The 22075-nt window shown below is 38.8% G+C and overlaps 1 protein-coding gene across 1 annotated transcript in view; it reads right to left on the bottom strand.

The window, feature by feature from the left end:
• Positions 1 to 19776, bottom strand: part of gcgrb (glucagon receptor b) — a 56208-nt gene extending 36432 nt beyond the window's left edge. The window contains exon 1 of the mRNA XM_044114439.1: positions 18440 to 19776. The gene's annotated coding sequence lies outside the window, so the exon portion shown is untranslated. The remainder of the gene's footprint in view (positions 1 to 18439) is intronic.
• Between the last annotated feature and the right edge of the window lie 2299 nt (positions 19777 to 22075).

Here is a 22075-nt window from a genome sequence, read left to right as displayed (position 1 = left end):
TTGTAAGTGCTCTGCACTTAGAAAAAAAAGGGTTAAATAACTCATTAAAGAAGAGACATAAAGCTGACAGGAAGGTCTGAGTGTAACATTTGGAAAGAATGGGATTGATGCTTGTTATTACTTCCTCATTTCATGGAGCTCTGAACCCAAAATACTGCAGAGGTTAAAAAAGTCAGTCCTAAGCCAGTTAGGTAAGTGGATTTTTCCCTGCGGAGAAGTCAATGATAAAAAAGGAATCTAAATGAGACCTCAAATATCTGGAGACACAACCATAAAAATTGGCTAAATCTAAACGCATGAAATGAGCAAACATTTCAAACCCCGCATTTAAATTTTCAAATAGAGATTTACACAAAGCTGCAATAGGACAGCCTAATATCCACTTATCAGGCATAATATTAAGACCACCTGATAAGAGTTTGATGGTGCCCCCTCTAATTGGCAACAGAGGCCTGACCCATGAACCCCAGAGGTTAAGCTGTAGTATTTATAAACGTTAAACTTTAGGTTCTGTAAGATGTATCTTATGTCATACATACAGTAGACCTGACTTTGTCTAGAATGAGACACAGATGCTTAATTGGGAGAAAATCTTGGGAAATTCTTAACTTTGTTGCATTCTTTCAGTTATTTTTGGACCATTAAATCTTTGTTTAAAAGTGCATTGCATTAGAAAGATGCTTTAGATATCAGGAAATAAAATGTGTATGCCTTCTGCAGTGTTCCCTAGGTTATGCCTGGTTCAAGAGGCAAGATTTTAAAATTGGTGATAAAAACTCTTAGCCGTAGCAAGTTTGGTCCCCGAACCGATTTCACACACCAACATTTAGATGTTAGACGGGAAAATCTCATGAAACAAATACGGCCAACAAGGAAGAAGCTATGGTGATATTCAACAAGTTGCATTCTTGTACATCCTCCAGGAAAACACCCCACATGCTGGAATATCAGGACAAGACAATCCTATGTGTCGAACATCATAGATTTGAATATCATAGATCGGAGCGGTCGTGACATCCTTTAAAGTGGACCAGACCACTCTTAACACTCCAAACACAGCAGGAATATCTCTTTATGTGATAATGGGGGTGTTCTTAAGATCGTCAGAAGGTGGAGATCAGGACAAAAAAATCGCCCTAAAAGCTTCACCATGTGAACTAGGCGTTAGTGTTAAAGGAAAATTCACATGGCAGCACCCATGACTGAAGATTGCCCAAAGCCTCACTCTGCCTTTACCTGCTTCGCTTTTTCCTGCCATGCGCCCTGATGCCACATGTTCCCCAGGAAACGAGCACATGCTTCCAGCAATCCACATGAGGCAAAATAAAATATGAATAGGAGCACCTTGCTATGTAAATATAAGGTGACGCAGAGGCTTGATTCTCCAACACACTCTTCAAAATGCAAAAGATTATAAGAAAAAACAATGTAATTCATTGCTTTGTAAGTGAGAAAATGGCTGCAAGAAAATAATTATTTGTCCAAAACTACCCATCCATCCATTCTCAATTTTCAATACACGATCCTGCTGGCCATCCAAAAAAAACTGGTGATAGACAGATACAAACCCTGCACTGGTCATCTGCTTATTCACTGCAAACAATGATCCAAAAGTGTAAAACAACTGGACCTGATTCAAACAAGACTGAGTGAGGACCCAAGCTGTTCTTACACCAGTGCTTGTCAATTCCAGTCCTCAGGGCCCCCCTGCTCTGCATGTTTTAGATGTGCCTCTATACCAGAACAGCTGATTCAAATGATTGCATGATGTCTTCTGCAGCCACCATGTACTGCAGCAGCCTGTTAATCACTCAAAGATTCAATCCAGGTGTGTGGCAGAAAGGAAACACCTAAAACATGCAGGGCAGGGGGGCATGAGGACCAGAATTGAGAAACACTGTCTTACACTAAGGATGAAGAGGGAAAATCTCCAAAACTCTTTATCGGCGAATTGCGCCAAAGTTTTCAGAGATTAAGAGAGTACGCAATAGAAAATCAATTTATTTTAAGGCCTTTTAAACATCGTTACCCGTTTTGTCAATAAATATGGAGGTCTCTGTCTGTTAACACCTTTACCAGCACGAGTTCACAGTAATTTAATATCTTAAGTATTCTCCCTCTGATCGCTTTTTAAGGGTGATGGATTTTCACTTAACAGTCTGTGTGTGCAGCCACTCAGTCACTACGCCCCTATGAACTAACTCTCCGTGCACAGTAAGACCTTCAATCCCCTCATCCCTCTGTAATGTTTGTGCACAGCTAGCTCACTGTCTCCTGTCCACGCTTAGTCTCGCCCTCTTTTATTAATGAAGCTCTGTCTGCGCTACAGAGGCGGCGGCCATGACAAAGCAAATATTGACAATGAGCAGCTTCAGTGATATAGTACGGCTGTATAACTGTGCGAGGATGTGTCTATATGAGAGAACTTTTATTTCAGCGCTGATACGCGGAGACAGGCTCAGCGGGAGAAATTGTTTTGCCGGCAGCAGCAATCCTGACGGATCAAACCTGCCCAGACGATGAGACAAGTCTGCCGCTGTCTCGGTTCGATCAAGTGGTTTTTTTTAAAACGCGATGAAGGAACCACAAGTGTTAATGGCACTAAAACAGACCTGACAGGTGTGACTGGTTGTACTTTTCCTTCCTGCCAATGTGAAATTGAGAAAAAAGGAAATAAGAAGAAATTCTTCAAAAAATAATAGATCTAAAGCTTAGTGACAACAAACAAAAAGATTCAGTTTAACTGGTTTGTTTTCTTCTGTGGCCTGACAGACTTTTTTCAGTCGGGGAAAACAATATCTGATTCCACACAGATTTAATCTTCAAATTACAGCAGTTTTGTTATGACCAAAGAGTCTTATACTTAAAGTTCTCATTTTCCGTCTTAAAAAATAATTAATGGCCTAATGTAATTATCTATAAAGAGGATATTATATATTATATTAGCTCTATTTGTGCCAACCTCAGATTCCCTCTGGAGAAAGATAAAAGAGTACTATATTATTAAAGAAAGGAAATTATGCTGGAGATGGATAAGAAGATAAACACACGTAGGCTAACCTTTGCGGTGCACTGACAGAAAAAAAAAAACAGAAACTTGAAAGGACACGAAAAGACCTGAAGATGTTTGTTCTGACTGAAAAATTCCTGCAGCTCCTAACAAAAGCATACATTGACGTTTGTGCGTCTCTCTATCATGACAGATGTGCTGCTTTTGCAGTTGTGATGAAGATTTCATTGCAGCACGTTCAGCTTCTGGATAAAAAGTATTCTGCACTTCGTTAGGACTTCAAAACTACCTTGAATGCAGAAAACCTTGTCTTATCCCAAACGGAGACTCAGCTGAAAGAAGTCAGAGTTACAATTACAGTTTGTTGAACAAATCGCATCGTATTCTCCAAATACACCAAACAGTTAGATTTGTGTTACATTTTCAATTATATTTCAACTACGACAGTAATTTTCTCTACTCAATAAATGTAACTCATTTAAAGTTAGCCTGGGGTTATTGTTCCATGGCATACAGTTTTGAGTTTCTGAGTTTGTCTAAAGGTTTCTCAAGAGTTTGCTGAATATTTGGTGTCAAAACCATTATGACTTTATGACTGGTCGTTTCTATATCGCCTTGATTTCCACTGTACAGTTAATTGCTGGGTCACAAGACAGCGGCGGTCATGGAGTCATGTTGCTGACCCGCTTCACAGGATGATTATTTATTTTACTGCCATGCAGTCACACACAGACACTGTGTAGCATGAACCAGACACACAGATCTGGTCAGAGGTAAAACAGTCTGTGACAGCAAACACACCTCATGGAAAACCATTAGGACTGAAACCTCAAGGGGTTTAAATTCATCCAGTAAAGAGTCAACTTCTTCTACTGCATCAAGACTACAGACATGCATTTTGCTCGTCACAACTGACGATCCATCTTTAGCATTTAAAAGTGTCTGCTCGTCTATTATTTACACCAATTACAGCCCAGTTTGTGTTACAGGACGGTGAACTAGCTCAGAATATGGTTCAGGTTGGTCCAACATGGAAACAGTAAGTCTCCAAAAGCAAGTGTATGGCAGTTTTCATCTGGTGGAAGATTGAGGATATGTTGGGTAGAAGTGAAACCCAAGACCAAAACTTTTCAGCTTTTATCAGCGTGCCACAATGATTTAACTGATTTTTGAGTTGGATAGCTATGTAGTCTTAAGGCTCCATAATGATCATGTTGGTAAAGATGCAGAGTTACTTAAGTTTGATTTAATATTTTTAGAAATATAAAAACTTATCCCAGACGTAGTGTCCTGCAAAATGTCTTTTTACAACATTTTGTTGTGTTGCCGCCACAAACTTTCCCTATGTTTTATCAAACGTACGGGATAAAATAACACAAAACAGTGCAATAATGCAAAGTGATGAGAAAATTATACATGCAATTGATGAAACTCTGAAAATATACTAGTATCCAACTCCCCTCAATACCCGTAAAGTACAGATTAAAGGTTATTTACCCAGCATGCACGAAAATATTTAAACCTTTTGGGTGGAGAAATGCATTTAAGAGATATAATGAACAAAAATGCCACTGCAATAAAAGATGAGTTTATTTTAAGGCTTTTGGAACATTCCTATCAGGAAGGCCAATAAATCTGACTGGTGCTGAAGGTGCTTTTAAATGAAAGCCTTAACAACGTTGGCAGCAATAATTTAATAACTTGAGTGTCTCTTTCTCCTCATGTCGTCAAGGGTGAATGGATTTTCACTTAGCCGTCTGCGTGGAACAACACAAACCCTCCATGCGCAGTAACCCAAGAGCGAGAGGTGAGATGTTTAATCACTTCTTTCCTCCTTAACGTCAGAGAACAGCTGAGTGTCTCGTGTCAAAGCTTCATCTTGATCCTTGTTCTACAGAAAGTCAGCAGCTATGACCAAACCAGTGACTGCGAGCAAATATTGACACTGAAGAGTTTCCTGTTGGCAGAGGCACAGCCAAGATCAGATAAAAAAAGAAAGCTATTGTGAATTAGCTTGGACTCAAATGGAAACTGTGAATGAATCATACAACCAGACCCACAATGGATTGTTCTGGATCAAAGCTTCGATTCTCATTTCCCTTCAGCGCTCCTTCTGGACTTTCTCCCTTTGAAGTGAATTCAATTTCTCTGGTAGAATTTCAACCGAGCCAGAAGGAGAAGTTGTGAACAATGATGTAATTTTAAAATAGTTGCTGTTTTAGAACTCAATCTGTCTGTAGTTTTAGCAATTTTGGCGTTCAGTCCGTGTTGGTCACGTTTCCAAATATTGAATTAACATCAACAGCCACACCTTTTGTCTCCACACTTCTCTCTTTGCAGTGCAGGATGGTTGTTTACAGCACAGGCGATTTCTGGTAAGCTTCATAGCACTGAACTGGCACATCACCTACATGACGCGGACAAACATTAGCAATGGGGTAAAATTTTAGACTTCAACAGAGTCCACGTCTCCATGAGTCAGTCGTTTCTCAAAAGCTAAGAGTCAAGACCCTGAGTACGAAGCAAAATGTAGGACTAGGTGCTGGTTTCGACCTGGCTAGGTCAAAGCAAGTTCAAGTGTTAGAATGTCCCACTCAAAAAAAACCCCCAAAAAACAACTACATCCAATTAAGAATATTTGATTAACTTTGAGAACCAGTATTCAAAGACGCCCTTCATTTCATTCTGCAAATCTTGGGTTGCTTTTGCTATGAAGAATGCACTGAAAATGAAGTCTCCAGATGTGCACAGCTGGCAGAAACATACCCTGAAACAGTCACAGCTGCAATCGCAGCAAAAATATTGACTCACTGGGACTGAATGTGATGCAGGCCACATTTTCCAGGTGTTTTATTTGTAAATAATGTTGAAAACCATGCACTCCTCTTACACTTTACAATTATGAATCATTTTTCTGGAGTTACTCCAAAGTAGACAATAAAGTTTTTGGTTGCAAGGTGACAATATATATATATATATATATATAAACTATGAACACTTTTGAAGACATTGCATCTTTGCATCAAAATTGCTACTGTACTATGGGAGTTGGAGTTAAAGCAATAGTTTGTTATAAGCAGGTTTTACTCAGCTGTTAAAAATAAACAATTAGACGTCCAAACTCCAAATCTTGTTCATTTTCTTAATCCACCTTAGAGTTCAAAGCATAATGATGGAAAATGTCTGCAGTGAGCTGCACACCAAGAGTTGCATGTTCTCTTGTTGCAGGGGAGACTTTTTTTAAAAAATGCAACTGAGTGAGTAAACTGATCATCACAAGTACACAAAAACCCCACAAAGCAATTCATGTTTGCAAGTAGATCGCTTCTTGTTATTCAAGATCAATACTGCTTGTTGCTGTCCCCGAATACTTGCCATCGACCTGGATGTGCAGCATAATTCAGACATAATGAGAGCCCGACCTGAGGACATGTCAGCCGCTCGAGTGGGGATGACGTCTTAATCTGCTGGATTCTGTCATACTTTGGTGACAAGAACCAAAAGAAACATTCAGGCTTTCAGCAGATATCTACAGGCACTTAGACGGGGTGGATTAAATGCACAAGAGCCTCTCAGACCGCAGTCCCAAAAGATTTACTTCAGTTATTATCTCACACATATTCCACCCTGTTGTTCGTGTCGCATTTCTCGTTTTTCTTCCCCAAACACAACCGAGATCTAATAAAACTCGCCTCCCCGGTCGGCGGTAACTGTTGGTTCTTCCTTTTTCCATTTCCAGATCTTGTTTGGAAAGAATTTATTTTGTCTGCGAAGCATCAAAATGCACAGCTGCTGCATAAAAAGACAGATAGATTGACAGATTCATGGCTTTAAAGTATGCTAGTGGGGAAAAAAAAAAAAAAAAGTTTCCTTGCAGTGCAACATGAGCACTTTGTTTTGCCGTTAAACTAAATGAATCAAATAAAAATAAAAAATAGAATAAAAACATTCACTCTACCAAGCAATGACTACTTGTTCCTATGAACTCACATCTTGTTGGTGTCAGAATTAAAAAATATCAACTATAGTTATATCAAAGATGCTTTATCTTTCCGTCAACATGAAACAGAGTGAAGTAAATTTACTGGAATCATTTGAAAAATAATGACAGAAACGGATTTCCACAACGATAAATGATTTCCATTTCTCACATAATTCATATATATTCTAACAAGACAATGTAATTACAGAGGCTAGGAGGCCAACAAACACTTGGCTGATGCTTTTTGTCTCAAACCATCTGCAAATGTTTCATTCCAGTAAAATTTGGAATCCCAGTCTGTCTGTTGGCGTTTCAGGCGTTCACTGTGTGGTTCAGCCGACATGCATTTTCACTGGGAATGTTGACACTCTGTTCAGATTCTTGGGTAAAACAGAATAAGAGCATTCCTACTGCATAAACAACACATTCTCACACCCGACTCGTCATATATTGACGAAGTTGGGGCGCCTGATTGACCATCGTCACATATTGACGCGAAGGGTATACCTTCAAGGCCAATATGTGACGATAGGTTCCTTCACCGTAAAATTTTATTTTGACGATTTTAGAAGGTCGCATGTTTTACATGGATTATTTTAAATGGTCCTCGCAAACACTGCCGACACAAAACCCAAAAATTGGTTAGGTTTAGGGCAAAAATTACGGTAAGGCATCAGGTAAAACACATATTGACAATATGTGACGAGGACGGAAGTCCCATGCGTCAATATATGACGAGTTGGGAGTGAGAGTGGGTTGGCATAAAACAGTAGGATTGTTAGTTTTCAGTTTTCACACAAGGGAACCAAAGGTAAAATGTCAGGCTATAATATTAAAGCACATAATGAGCAATTTTTTAAGGCTATGCCTAAAAAAAAACCAAAACAAAAAAAAAACACAACCTGAAATGTGCATCGTCCGTCAATTGATCAGGTCAATTGGTTATTTGACCTTTCCATTAAATTGGTGGAAAATGGGTTAAATAAAAGAGTAAATATCCAAAGAGCTTCAGTATTTTTGAATAGGATATGAATTTAATCTAATTGTATTCTCCTAAATAGTGGATGTTGCTGGTTGAATAATTTCACAGGCTAATCTAGCGAGATAACTCTTTAAAAAAAGCCCGTTTATCTCATTGTTTAAAATTACTGCCGCTGAAAATAGCAGAAAAAAAGTAGGGAAAAATGATAAGTAACTGTAGTCTGACTACTGGATATGAAATAGCAACGCGTTAGATCACTCGTTACTGAAAAAAGTGGTCCGACGTCAGTAACGCGTTACTAAGTCACTGTGTGTAATACAGAAATGGGAATCATGAGTTTTTACTTATGGGGGCATATGTATGTTTTACAAAATCACTAACGCCAATGTGAAAAACAGAGTCACATCAAAAAAAAAAAAAAAAAAAAAAAAAAGCCCACTGGAATTGGTGCTAGATTGACAACATAAACCATGAAACTCTTTTAAGATACCATACAAATCTTTTATCGTCTGCCTCCATGCAGACCTCTGTGGAGTAAAGAACACCCGAGTCTGTTAACAAAAGACGGGAAGCCAAACATATGAGGTCTCAGTCGATCATTTAATTTATTCTCCTAAATAGTGGATGTTGCTGGATTTGAATAATTTTCACAGGCTAATTAGCGAGATAACTCTTTAATACGTTTATCTCATTTAAAATTACTGCCGCTGAAAATAGCAGAAAAAAAAGGTGGGAAAAACACAGTGGAGCAGATTGTAAGACAGGGATTTTCCTTCACAAAACAAGAGCAGGTTGTTTGTGTGAGGTGAAGACTTTAAGGAGGCTGAAACTCATCAGTTTGTAATGATGAGTTCAGTACAAACTGAACTCATCATTCTTCCCACTTTTCTCTCTTTCCTTTTTTTTTGGTTTCCTTTGGGCAACCCACAGTGGATCATATTATAAATTAGCTCCTCATGTATAATGGATCAGCTCTCAGGCTGTGGATTGCTCGCCAGCTCTCAATCGCTTTCCCCTCATTGTGTCCAATGGTCCATTGACTGCACTCAGTGAAGAACATTTATAGGGACACGACAAGCTGTAGGAAAAGTGCTCTTGTCGCCTCAAAGGATGTCTGCATGCTTACTTCACAAAGCAACCTTTTACAGCGATGCAACATGCAATCCAGTCGTATTCTCTTGTGTTTCCTCGTTATTTGGTCAAATATTTGGACAAATAAAACTACACAAAAAAAACTGACATTACGTTTTGTGCAAATATACAAAATCAACGTCCATGATTCGCTAAAACGTCTGCAATATAAGTTCAGAAATATTGATTTGCAACAAAAGTGTTTTGTTAGCTTGGTTTCCTGCTAAGCTAACCTCATCCACATGCTTTTCTATTATCGTCCGGTTCAGTTATTTCCCCTGTTTCCTCTGCCCTGTTTACAGCTGCTATTAGCATAAACTCCAGTCCCAACCAGATAATGTTCCAGTCTGAACTCAAGATGTCAGAATTGATTTCAATGGATTTATTTCAAGCGGTTCTTAAAAACAGGCAACGAGTTTCTATTAAACAGTGTCACTGCTTTTAAATTGTTGTCTATTGTTTTACACTTGTACATATGCATTAATTTGTTTTGTTTTGTAACCAGGTTGCTGTGTGCTGCAGACTTCTGCCCAGGTCCCTCTTGAAAATGAGATCTAGATCTCAGCAGGGTTTACCTGGTTAAATAAAGGAAATAAAAAAAAATAATAATAATAATGCCTGGCTAACTTGATTGTAAGCAGGCCAGCCTAGCAACGACAACTCACACCTGCCACATGTTATCCACTTAATATGCAAATACACAACAAGTGGACCATCAGCTGGGCCGTTACTGCGCTTCTGTGATGTCACAGACATAATCAAATTACCTAAACTTGGTTATCACTCAAACACAACTAGATGAAGGCTGAAATTTATCTTCTGCGAGATCTGTGGATTCGGAGTTAAATTTTTAAAGCTGGCATAATCACAATTTGGTCCACAATCGCAGCTCTTCACACACACACACACACACACACACACACACGCACACACACACACACACACGTATATATATAATTTACTATGGATTGTGAAACATTTTGATAGCAAAACCCACTTCACAGTCAGAGTGAAACATCAGGACAAAATGTCATTTTCAGCATTTTCTTTGGTTTCTCTGTTCAGCGCTTTGCTATCTCTTTTCTGTGCAGTCGTTCTCCTTACGCCTCAAATATCATCATATTAAATCGCATCACACATCATTTATTTTGAAGCACATGATGAACATTAATCTTAAACTTTCAGCTGATAAGATCAAATAAAATTTAGGACCCAACTCACACAAATAAAGATGAGCCTATAATATAGAAAACGATGAATACATTCTCTCTCTCTCTCTCTGACACACACACACATACACACACACACACACATGCATACGTCATCTATTGAACTTTGTGGACCAGTCAGCGGAAGGAGAAGTTCAATTATATGCTCCAAGGAAGAGACAGAGAAAATGTGGGGAGTTTAGGTTTGAGGTAATTTGAGAGGAGGCTTTGCAAGACGAGAGGGTGAGTGTAGTAGAGGATGGAGAGACGGCTAATGTGGAATAAGGAGATAATGCAATCAAAAACGAAAATGGTAAAGTAAGACATACAGCAGAACAATAAAGGAGTAACGAGAAGAGGTCTTTAACCTTTACTATGAGTGAACAGGGTGACATAAAAATGATCATTCAGGAAGCGATGACTAGCTGGAGAAACGGCGCAAGCAGATAATGACAGCAATTGCCTAATTCGGGTCTTTCAATTTCACTGTCACTCAAAGAAAATCAATTCTTGCAAATAATCATCTGTGAAATGTTGCGGTCAGACAGTTTCTGGGAGGTTGACAGGCTGGTCACTGGAAATCTGTGTCATAAAGTTATATAATCGATAATTCTTGATGGTAAATGAATGAAGAACTTAATGAAGTTGTCAGATGGTCAAAGCCCAAAATCCAGGCAGCTCAGAAAGAGTTGCTAATACTGGTAGCAACTGGTAGTACAAACAACTGAAGACGTCTAGACTAGACTAAAAAAACAGAGAAACACAAACTTGGCTTGAATACAAGACTCAATAGACACAGAAACCTGAAATAAACACAGAAAAACTCAAATCTTTACATAAAGTTCAGATTACTGCACTGTAACACTGACAGAAGTATGTAATTATACTTGGTGCCTTTTATAATTTCTTTAACATGTTAAACTTTTTTAAAGATGCTAGTCTTAATGAAAAGCAAAGCAATAGAGAACAAAACTGGAGTCGTAAGGTGATGAAAATATACAGTTATATTATATAATCGATAATTCTTGATGGTAAAAATTACAGAGCGTGTACGATTTATTTTCCAGCAGTTGGGTTCCAATTCTTTTTTCCATGAACGTCTCGGAGGTTAACGAAAAAAGTGGAAAAGCAAACTTGGCTTGTCCCTCTTAGGTTGGGCCAATTATCAAACATGAGCAAAGCATATGTATTAAGATTTTATTAAGATTAAAACTTTACAAGTTTTAATCTGAAAACCCCAACGCAGTGAAGTAACAACAAAGAACATTTGGTGCTCCACCTATAATGCCGGCAGATCTAAATCAAGTGAGTCTATAATACAAGCTAGATAAAATCAGGCCCATTGGATAAACAGCATTTGGAAAAAAAAACACACTTATTGGATTTTTATTGGAAACTGTAAAGAAAATATCAGCTTTGGCTAAAATCTATGAAAATAAACCACGTCCAACAACTGCCGTCTGTTTTTCTTTTTCCATCAGTGTGTTTCTTATTAACACTAGATGGACCTTCAGTTTGTTCATGCCATGCTTGGAAACTTTTTTTTTTTTTTTAGCAAAACAAATCAGTTGTTTTAACAAAGGCTGCGTCGGGAAACAGGCTCGGCTCATGTTGATTAAATAAAGAAGCATGTTGATAGAGCAGGCCATCTTTTGGCACGCCCGCATGAAATATATACACACTGACACGACCTTGAGTGAAGAAGAGATGCCCCACCATTGCCGATTGTTAAATCATGACTTGCGATTGAAAACTTTTTTCAGACAGGCGGTTTCAGTAGCCGCACGATGGCCACCGTAATGCCTGATCCGTAGAGGGACGTAAGTTTCACTTATCTGAACACATGAACTCCAGCCTCAATCACAGGACGTTTGAGAGAGAACAGAGAAACGAATTCTCAGTGTGGAAAGAGAAAGTCTAAATGTTTTGAACTCCAGAAGGTCACAATAAGAGCCACAATCTGCAAACGGACAAAACATGGAGCAGCCATGAAGCTTAAAGGAAAACTTCCAGGAGGTAGAAAAGTGACCAAGAGTATCTGAAGCACTGCAGATGCTGCTTAGCACAGCGACAAAGTTTGCTGACCACTGAGAAAGAAATTGGGTATAAATGGCACCCATGGAAGAGTTGAAAGGTGAAAACCACAGCTGACCAAAAACAAAACAAGAGGGTCAATCACTTTTGCCAAAAAACAAATAAACAAAAAAGAACATCTTGGTGATCTCCCAGACTTGTGAGAAATTACTATGTGAACAAATGTGATAAAAGTAGATGTTTTTGGAAGTTGTATGTTAATATGGCATCATCAGAGTTGGTGTGACAGCAGGGAAATGCTTTGGCACTTCACCACCTACACAACCTGCCTTTATTGAAGGGATAAGTGGTTTTGGTTCAATAAAGGAACCAAACCACGTTTGCCTGATCTATGGTTCCTTCAATAAAGGTTCACAGTTGCAACACACACATAAAGGCAGTTGTTACTAGTGAAGGTGACACAACTATTATTAGTTTTAGGGAGGCAAATACTTTTAACATGAAGCCAAGTAGGTTTGGATATTTTTTTTCCAAGTAGACTGGTCAGTCCAAACAAAACGGATACACAAATCCAAACATAGACAAAAAGTACAAGCTGTTAATCTGCGTTCACTTTTCATTCCCAACATTGAAAATAATCCATATGTAAAAAGATTAATAGCAAGTGCTGCTTGCTCACTTTTAACATATTTAAAAACTATGTTGTTTGTTTACTTTGGCTATGTTTGTTTGTCAATTAAAATTTGCTGATAAGCGGCAAAAAAAGAAAAGAAGAGAAAACAAAGCAGAAGAAATTTCCAAAGGAGGAAGTATTTTATTTTTTTACACAGCACTGTACATGACGGTATTTCATGTCAGAGAATCTCAGCAAGCAGGAGCTTCAGCAGGGAATCCCTGTCATCCAGCTGCATCGTTACTGTATATGTATGAGGATGTGCAGAATATAGACAAGCCCATGGGCTTTTTTCCATTCACCCTGTAATTTAACCAAGACTAATAAATAAATAACAAGCAGATCAAATGCAGAAGCCCACAAAAGAAAATAGGCATTAAATATGCACATCTGCTTTTTAGATGTATGCCAGTTTTATGGGGATGGCCAGCCATTGTTTGAAACCGTGGAGTTTCTGCAAGAAGCACAGATCAGCTTTGGAAAGATCAAATTTGTGATTTATTACCCACCAACATCTCACATATTGCTTGTGCATGTGTTGAGTGTGTTTTCTTTTATTATCTTCATTTGTTCTTGAAGCAGGATTTCGGTAATGACTTTGCTCTGCTGCACATGCTGGCTGCAGACGAGAACGAAAGACTTCAGAGGCAAGCCGACGTACTGAATGTTTGAGATGTCAATCTTCATCCGAGACTTTCGCTCATTAATTACGCTCCTATCAAGCGACTTTATTTCCACTCTGGGATCAGAAGCACGCGGTGGGACTCGGTGGAAACCGGCTGCTCAAGTGAGCGCTGTTGTGTCAGCGAGTGTTTACATCATCCTCCAAGTGTAGCTTACAATGTCAAGCATGAATGAAAAGCAGCGACAAAGCGCAGTCCTTGTGGCTCTGTGGCTGAAATAATACAGCCGATTACCCAGACACAGTCATTGATCTTATGAAAGGAATTTTTTTTATTTATTTCTACAAGCAGAGTAGTTTAAGCTTACCCCGACACTTCCAGACGAAAGAAACTATCAGGTCAAATCGATTTCCTTCTATGGTAAGCGGTAGGTTCTTGGAGAGTGCTTTATCTAGTCCAGAGGACTCCAAGCATTTCACACTACATTCACACGCTGATGGTGTGAAGATACATTGCACCCACCTCTGCCCAGAGCAATCTGAAACAAGCAAGGCTGCCATGCACCGGCGCTCTGACCACCACAAGCAGGTAAGTGACCTAAACTGGCAACCCACCGATTACAGGACAAGCTCCTACCACCATCGCCCCACTTGCCACTTGTGTTGTTCAGTTTAAGGTCAAACATCCTCGTTTTGTACTAAATGAAAAACCATCCCAAGTTCACAGGTCTCCCATTTGAAGTGTTTCAAATGGAAAGGAAAAGTGTGTGCGAAGTGAAAAGTGTCTGAAATGGTTTATTGTAGCTTCAGCCGATTGTGAAGGGTGTCCGGTAGAGCCATCATCCCACCGTATTGTTGCGCTTGACGGCTGTTTTCTTATGTTATAATTCTAACATGCTGTTGTTTCAATGCGTTGAAACTTTCTACTCAGTCTGGATCAGCAGCAGCAGTAACATCATAAGGCTTCATAATAGTTTGTTTTATTTTTTATGGTGTAATCAGGTTTCCCCCTCCTACACGTAAAACACGTTTTGTCCCCCTTGGACACATTTCTATGAATAAACTGATTAAGTAACCATTTATTAATCATCGCAATTAGATTCCATTCTTAGTATTGCTGGTATTTTTACAAACTGGCAACCCATAGAAAGCAGGTATTCCGACCCGAGTCCTCAGAAGATCTGAGCATCTGTGTAAAACATCAATTTATGAGGATTTATGAGGTTTTAAAATCACTGAGTAAGTCACAAATTTGATCCTTGACTGAATACATCTTACATTTTTTTTATTACGCTAATCAGTGCATTGTATTGAGAGAGAAATACCAAGCAGGTATGACACAAGTCAATGTCAGGAAATGCTGACATTGAAAAGTTATTGAACATGCACTCAGAAGCAAAATAATATAAATCAAAAGCCAGAGAGCCGATTCAAACTCGCCCTGTCTTTATTTCACAACAGCCCGTCGTTGTTGTCCACATATCGACTGAAAAACTTCCACTGAAACCGTATGCTTTTAGGTCAGTTGGTAGAAGTTAATGGAAAAAAAAGTCATTATCTCATTTCACCCTGCTACATGTTTGTAGACCAGCCTCTTTGAATCAATATCTGTCCTTTTGCAAATGTTCCCTCTGCGGGTCCATACTGACCAGATAAATAAAATCCTGTGAGCGCTACGCCGTTCCAAAGAGACGCCTGATGTCTGGAGGGAAAACAATGAGCCTGAGGGAAGAGGAATACGTCTTACTGGAAAGTGAAGGAAAGCAGACGGACACGGGCAGATTTGAAAGGAAGTGAAGGAGTTTAATTTAAGCGAAGCACAAATATGGGGGGAGACTTTCTTTGGTGGTCAAAGGATTCAATTATTCACAGCAGAGAGACGTAACAGATTACTTTTAAGTGACCTTGAACAAGTACCTGACATGAAGGAGAAAATTAACAGAGATGGAGACTCTCAGCAGCAAGAATGAGCTTCTACACTGAACATGAGTTAGTGCTGGTCTTTTCTCACCACTTCTGTTTATTTGCAGTTCTTGTGTTTTTGTGCCTAGATTTTTTTTGGGGGAAAAGAAGCCATCTTCCATACAAGGCTTGCATAACTCTTACCCACCATGGAGGGATTTTCCACAAACTTTAGAGTGCCAATAATTTTACAGTCATTTTCCGTTATCTTAGTTAAAATTTGCTCTAAAGTTATGTTATGAGAATCTGATAAATGATATCCACCAGCAGGAAGTCATTGGGAGTTTGTTTGTGTGATTAGAGTCATAATCTCCTATATTTCATATATATATATATATATATATATATATATATATATATATATATATATATATATATATATATATATATATATATATATATATATATATATATATGTGTGTGTGTGTGGGGGGGGGTAATGTAAAAAAATAATGTAATGTAAAGTTTCCAGTAAATTGTGAATGAGATTTGAGATACGATCATTTATTATAATAGAAGTATATCTAAGCAAATTGGGCAGGGCTGAGCAATAAATCCATAGTAATATATATAGTGATAGACAGAACTTTCTATAATATCAATGAACTCCAATCCAGAACCGCACAGCATTCTGGGGGATGTAGGAAGAAGAAAGGCTTGAGCCACTCGACCTCTCACTGACAGCGAGGCAAGGCCTGGAGCATCAACTAACTCACTCACACTTTGGTTACCTAGCAACAACTTATTGAGTAACTTGTGCAGCAGCAGCTTAAGGTCTCATCACTGTGCCTCTTTACTGCTTACAAATAAAAATGAACAACAGCGTGGAGAGAGAGAGAGAAAAAATGAGAACAACAGCGCAAGAGAAGATTATTGATAAAACAGGACAGTACATGTTTTTAGTACTTTAGATATATAGAATAAAAACTAATCAGTAATTTTTGATATCAACTGGTATGAAACGCTTATATCGTGATATTGTCCATCCCTAGGATGTCGGTATAAAACAGTATGTTTGAAGACATGGAAGTAGAGACAAACTGGGAACCTGTAAATATAATCAAAGCGGTAAATACAAAGTATGCCAGTTGAATACATCAGCAGCAAGTCAGTTTAGGCTAAATTGGTATAAATACCTATGTGTCCCCACCCAGCTGGAAAATGCAGCTCTTTAAGGCTCGTTAAGTTTTAAATCAATGTGATTCCAAAGTTCATAAATGTACACACAACTACACTTTCACATGCTTTGGTTTGCTTGGAGCTGTCACAAAAGCAAGGCTTTCCAACTTCACACACAAAACAAAATGTTGGAATGCATCCTTTATTCAGCCTACATCAAAAAGTAACATTTTTATGAGTAAAATGATACATAAATAAAATAAAATGGTTGAGACATCCAGTCATGTGAGAATTACTATCCTTGCTGTCAAGTGATCCAAGCACAGCTTAGCAAAATAAACAAACGTAGATTCTTTCCAACAAATTTTTTAGGTTTCATGAGTCTCCGAAGAGGGCTGCACAGTGGCGCAGTTGGTAGAGCTGTTGCCTTGCAGCAAGAAGGTCCTGGGTTCGATTCCCGGTCGGGAATCTTTCTGCATGGAGTTTGCATGTTCTCCCTGTGCATGGTGGGTTCTCTCCGGGTTCTCCGGCTTCCTCCCACAGTCCAAAAACATGACTGTCAGGTTAATTGGTTTCTCTAAATTCTCCCTAGGTGTGAGTGTGTGTGTGCATGGTTGTTTATCTTGTAAGTCTTTGTGTTGCCCTGCGACAGACTGGCGACCTGTCCAGGGTGAACCCCGCCTCTCGCCCGGAACGTAGCTGGAGATAGGCACCAGCAACCCTCCTGACCCCATTTAGGGAAGAAGGGTGTAAAGAAAATGGATGGATGGATGGAGTCTCCGAAGAAGCCTTGCTGGAAACCCCTATTTCGTTTTGGCTGTAGATTACTAAAAAGACGCTGAGGGGGACATTTATGATTTTTACTGTTGGTGGCTGCTGCTGCTGTGAGGATCTGAATGTAGCCTAACCTGCAGACTCTATTGGCAGCTGCGTGCATAACTCTTCTCTACACGGCCCAGATGAGAAAAGTACAATGGCAGAGATCGCCTGCCTTGATAGACGAATGACTTATGAGTCACAAGACATTAGGTCTGGAAAAAAAAGAAAAAAAAAAAAAGAAGGAACTTGTGTTTGCTGAAAATTGAAAAATAAATTCCGTAGCCGGCTGAAAACATGCACAAACACACGAATGCTTGTAAGCTCATTTTAAGTCGGCAGGAAAAGAAATGTAAGCAGCATAAGTTTACTCAAACAGGCTGTAACAACGTCAATGGGCTCGTTAAAAGTCCAGCATTTGTTATCATATCTGAGAAAACAGCTGAGTCGCAACACGCAGAGTTGTCTCTTTAGCATTAAGGCACGCAGATAAATATCTCTTGGGAAAAAGAAAAAACATTCAGATGTCAATAGATTATCAAAATATTTGTTAAGAGGCCAGTTGGAACTTAAAGTGTAAGAAGACTGCCCGCATCCAGCAGCTGACAACCGCGATTACAGAAGCATAAAGTCAGCCACAGTGGGACAAGAATACAGGCAGAGACATGATTCATATTTGTACTGTTTACATGAAAACATAAAAAGCTTTTAAAGCAACGCAAAAAAAAAAAAAAAGTTCAGCATCTCCGTTTGTGGTGATACATGGAACAAGAGAACTAAAAGTTTAAGAAGGTTTCCAGAGAAACAATGCGTCTCGACAAAGACGAATGAATGAACGGATTTTAGGAGCGCAATGAACAGGTAAAAAATAAAATAAAATAAGAAACCTTGTTTCTTTACCTTTGGGTTTAGACCTCCTTGTGCGCACCTGGCGGCCCCACCAAGCCCACCGTTCAGCTCCCGGGCCGGTCCATCACAGGAGGCAGCGTCCACAGAGCCAGAGCGCATCCACCCAGTCGAACAAGAACGAGAAGTAAGAGAAAGAATGAAAGACAGAGAGAAGGAAAGAAAGAAAAAAAAGTCTTGTGATGAAACAAATAGTCTCTGATCCAATTAGATAAAGTCCACCTTCTTATTTTATTTATATATATATATATATATTATTTCTAGTTTTGTTGCTCTGTTTATAAAGACTTGCGTTTCTAAATGAATTCTCGCCCCTGTAGCTGACCCGGACAGTGGAGTGAGTCGGACTGAGAGCGCCTGAATGCTGAGGTGTCGGTGTTCCCACCATCTGCACAAAGCCACTGAAGATGTGCAGGATCATTTCCGGTTTAGTCTTTCAAAATAATACTCTTTAAAAATTCCGTAGTGCATAACTCACAGTATGTGAATTATTTTCTTTCTTTTTTTCCACTTATTTTTTTACAAGCTATGACTTATTTGAGGTCATTCATTGAATAGATTACTGCCAGTAGAATAGAATAGAATAGAATAGAATAGAATAGAATAGAATAGAATAGAATAGAATAGAATAGAATAGAATAGAATAGAATAGAATAGAATAGAATAGAGGCACTGCTGTCAACAAACACGACTCGTCATACAAATTACAATTAAATTAAGGTGCAATCAGCCATTATTAAATGAAAATAAACCAAAAACAAAAAAATAACACAAAATAAATTATCAGAAAACCACTAAATTAATAGAACATACATTATGCAAAATGCATAATTTATGTGAGGTTGGTTCCACTTGAGACACAAGATATTCCACATTATAGGATACAATATGGGCTCACATGCTCTCAGTGAATAATTTAGTGTGAGGCTGGGGGCAGCAGAGTGAGCCTGAGTCAGGCATAAAGGCGTAAAGTGTAAATAATGTGCTCATAATAGTATTACAGTTGCATATAAAAATGCTTAAATAAGTCTTCATCTGATGCAACTTTCTTAATTCGCTGAAGTTTATCTTCCATTAATACTATCACAGTCACATTCTTTTCCAGTTGAAGCAAGAGCTTTGACGAAAAAGAAATACCAACAACTTATCAGAAACAAACAAACAAACAAAAAAAGCTGTTTCTTACTGAAATATAACTGTAACTGAAAATACAGTTACAAAAATACAAAAAAAACTCCCGCCTCAACTGAAAATAGCTTTGATCAATAAATGAAAACAACATCTCAACACTAATGTAAAACTAAGCATTGATTTATGTGGCGAATCAATTCATCCCGAAGCGTCTTCCCTTCCCGCCTCAGGTCTCTTTCTGTAAAATGATCTGAAATCTTGAAAACTGACTCATTGTGAGGTTGAAAAACCTGCAGCTTGGGAAATCTGTTCTAAGAAGGGAAATGTTGTTTGATCTCTTTATTGTGAAACGGGCGACTTCAGCTTCCTGTAAGGGTCCTAAAACCCGGAAGCTTCACGTAACTCTGAGCTTGACTCCAAATTAATATAATTTAACATATTTGTTTTTCCCTTTTTGACCCAAGAGAGGTAATGTTGCGCTTTCAACTATCCAAAATAAAGTGATCATAGGTTTGTATTTTATACAATTCCTTGATTAATAATAGTAAACGACATTCCTTCATGGTGAAGACAGAGATTATAGAGTCCCTATGAGAAAATGTGATAAAAAAAAAAAAAAAAAAAAGGTGAAGTAATGTGGGTGGGGGCCGTCTTTGCACTGCTTTGTCCCAGGTGGGTGTAAGCTGCAGTCGTCGTGGCGCAGTGAGCAGAATCAGCAAAGCAAAAGCAACAGACTGATCCACAGAAACTCCTGCAAGCTTCACATAGTGTCGTGCGGTGTTTTCTGAAAACTCCTGGCTGTGCAAGAAGCTCGCAGCAGTTTGTGCAGTCATTGAGGTGGAACAGATGTTAGCCATATGGAAGAGCAGGAGGGTCACCTTTCAAAGGCTCCGATCGGGCTGCACGATCACGCCTGCTGCTCGCTGTTTCCATCTCCAAGGTGCAGCAACAGGAAGACGAGCTTGTTGCTTGTTTGGTTCAAGAATATGAAGTCAGGCGAAAGAGAGGCGCACCAATGTAAAGACTTGCGACGCAGGCTTCCAAATATTCATCCGCAATGTTGCACAACCGATAGTATGCCAAAGAGGTCAAAACGCTTTTTAAAGTCTAAAGCCTCTTTTATATTAATCTGCAGATGCTTGTGTAAAAAAAAAAAAGGATAACAACACCACATTAAATAAAGAAGTGCACAACAGACTGTCATTTTCTCTTGGCCCTCTTTATATAAACACACTTCACATATACAATTTAGACAGATTTCTTTTTAAGCAATTTTTAAAGCAACTCTTTGCTCTCCCTATTTCCATATTGTTCAATTTCTACATCAACACGAAGGCTGTGGTTATCCATCACGCACATAAAAGCGCTCTTAAGATTTCAGGCACAACATTGCATTGAATATTTTAGCGGTTGCAGGCCAGCAACTGGATCGCTGGTATGCAACGTCAGAAAACAAGGTTAAAAGTGATCTCACTGTCAGATTATCAGCGCGCCAAGCTTTTTTTCAGCATCAAAAAGAAAATCCAGTAACTCCTATCAGGAAGCATTCCCTAAAAAAACTCTGTGGTTTTAAATGTTATCGTGTTTAAAGGGAGGAAAACTGTATGGCAACACATAGAGCTTTCTGTTAAGAGAATAAGAGATGAAAAAGCAATAGCAAAAGGTTTTAAATTCAGGATTTCTGGCAAAGAGATTGCAATTTTACATAAAATAATGGGAGTGAAAAGAAGACAAATCAAACAAAAACACACACATAAAAGATGATGTGAAAAGCCGCAGTCTCAGAACTGTGTTTAAAGGTGCAAATAAAAGCAGTGAGATGAAGATTAGACCAAATTCAACATGGATCAGATTTATTCTTGTATGTTAAATGTTAATGGTAGCCCCTGGTTTATTGTTCCCTAGGTGCAGAGCCTTCTCATACATAACAACCATCACCAAAAGGCTCTACAGGTTATGAGATGCATGACAATCTTATAACGATACAAAACCTGTATTATAAAATGTCCCTCCTGGAAGGCTCTGTCTTTTTCTTTTCTTTTCTTTTCTTTTTTACTTTAATTGGTTGGAAACATGAAAAAAAAAACAGACTAGTCTGATGGCATCCTGGAGTGACCTGCTCGCTCGCTGAATGCTTCAGACTGCAGAAGATAGTGGGTGATGAAGAGCAGTCGACAGTGAGATGGGCTGCGGAGTAACATAAAAGAGCTTTTAAAAGCCGAGACACAAGAAGGACTGAACGAAGAATAACGGGGTTAGATGAGGACGACTAGGTCAGCTTGGTGGAGAAAGCCTGACATTTTCAGACTTCTCACTGAGTTTGACGAGAAAAAAAAACCTCTCCATCCTTACATAAGGAAGCACGCTGCGGCTATGTGGCAGCCCAGAATCACCATGCAGGTTTAGGTGTGGCAAACTAAAACAAAATCAATGCATTTCCTGCTGGGATAAGTTAAAAACATTTGTGAATTAAAGTGGCGTGCAGTTTGTTAGCCTGAA

This window comes from Gambusia affinis, linkage group LG04, assembly GCF_019740435.1.
Source record: "Gambusia affinis linkage group LG04, SWU_Gaff_1.0, whole genome shotgun sequence".
Taxonomy (NCBI): domain Eukaryota; kingdom Metazoa; phylum Chordata; class Actinopteri; order Cyprinodontiformes; family Poeciliidae; genus Gambusia; species Gambusia affinis.
This window is presented reverse-complemented; position numbering and strand designations above follow the sequence as displayed.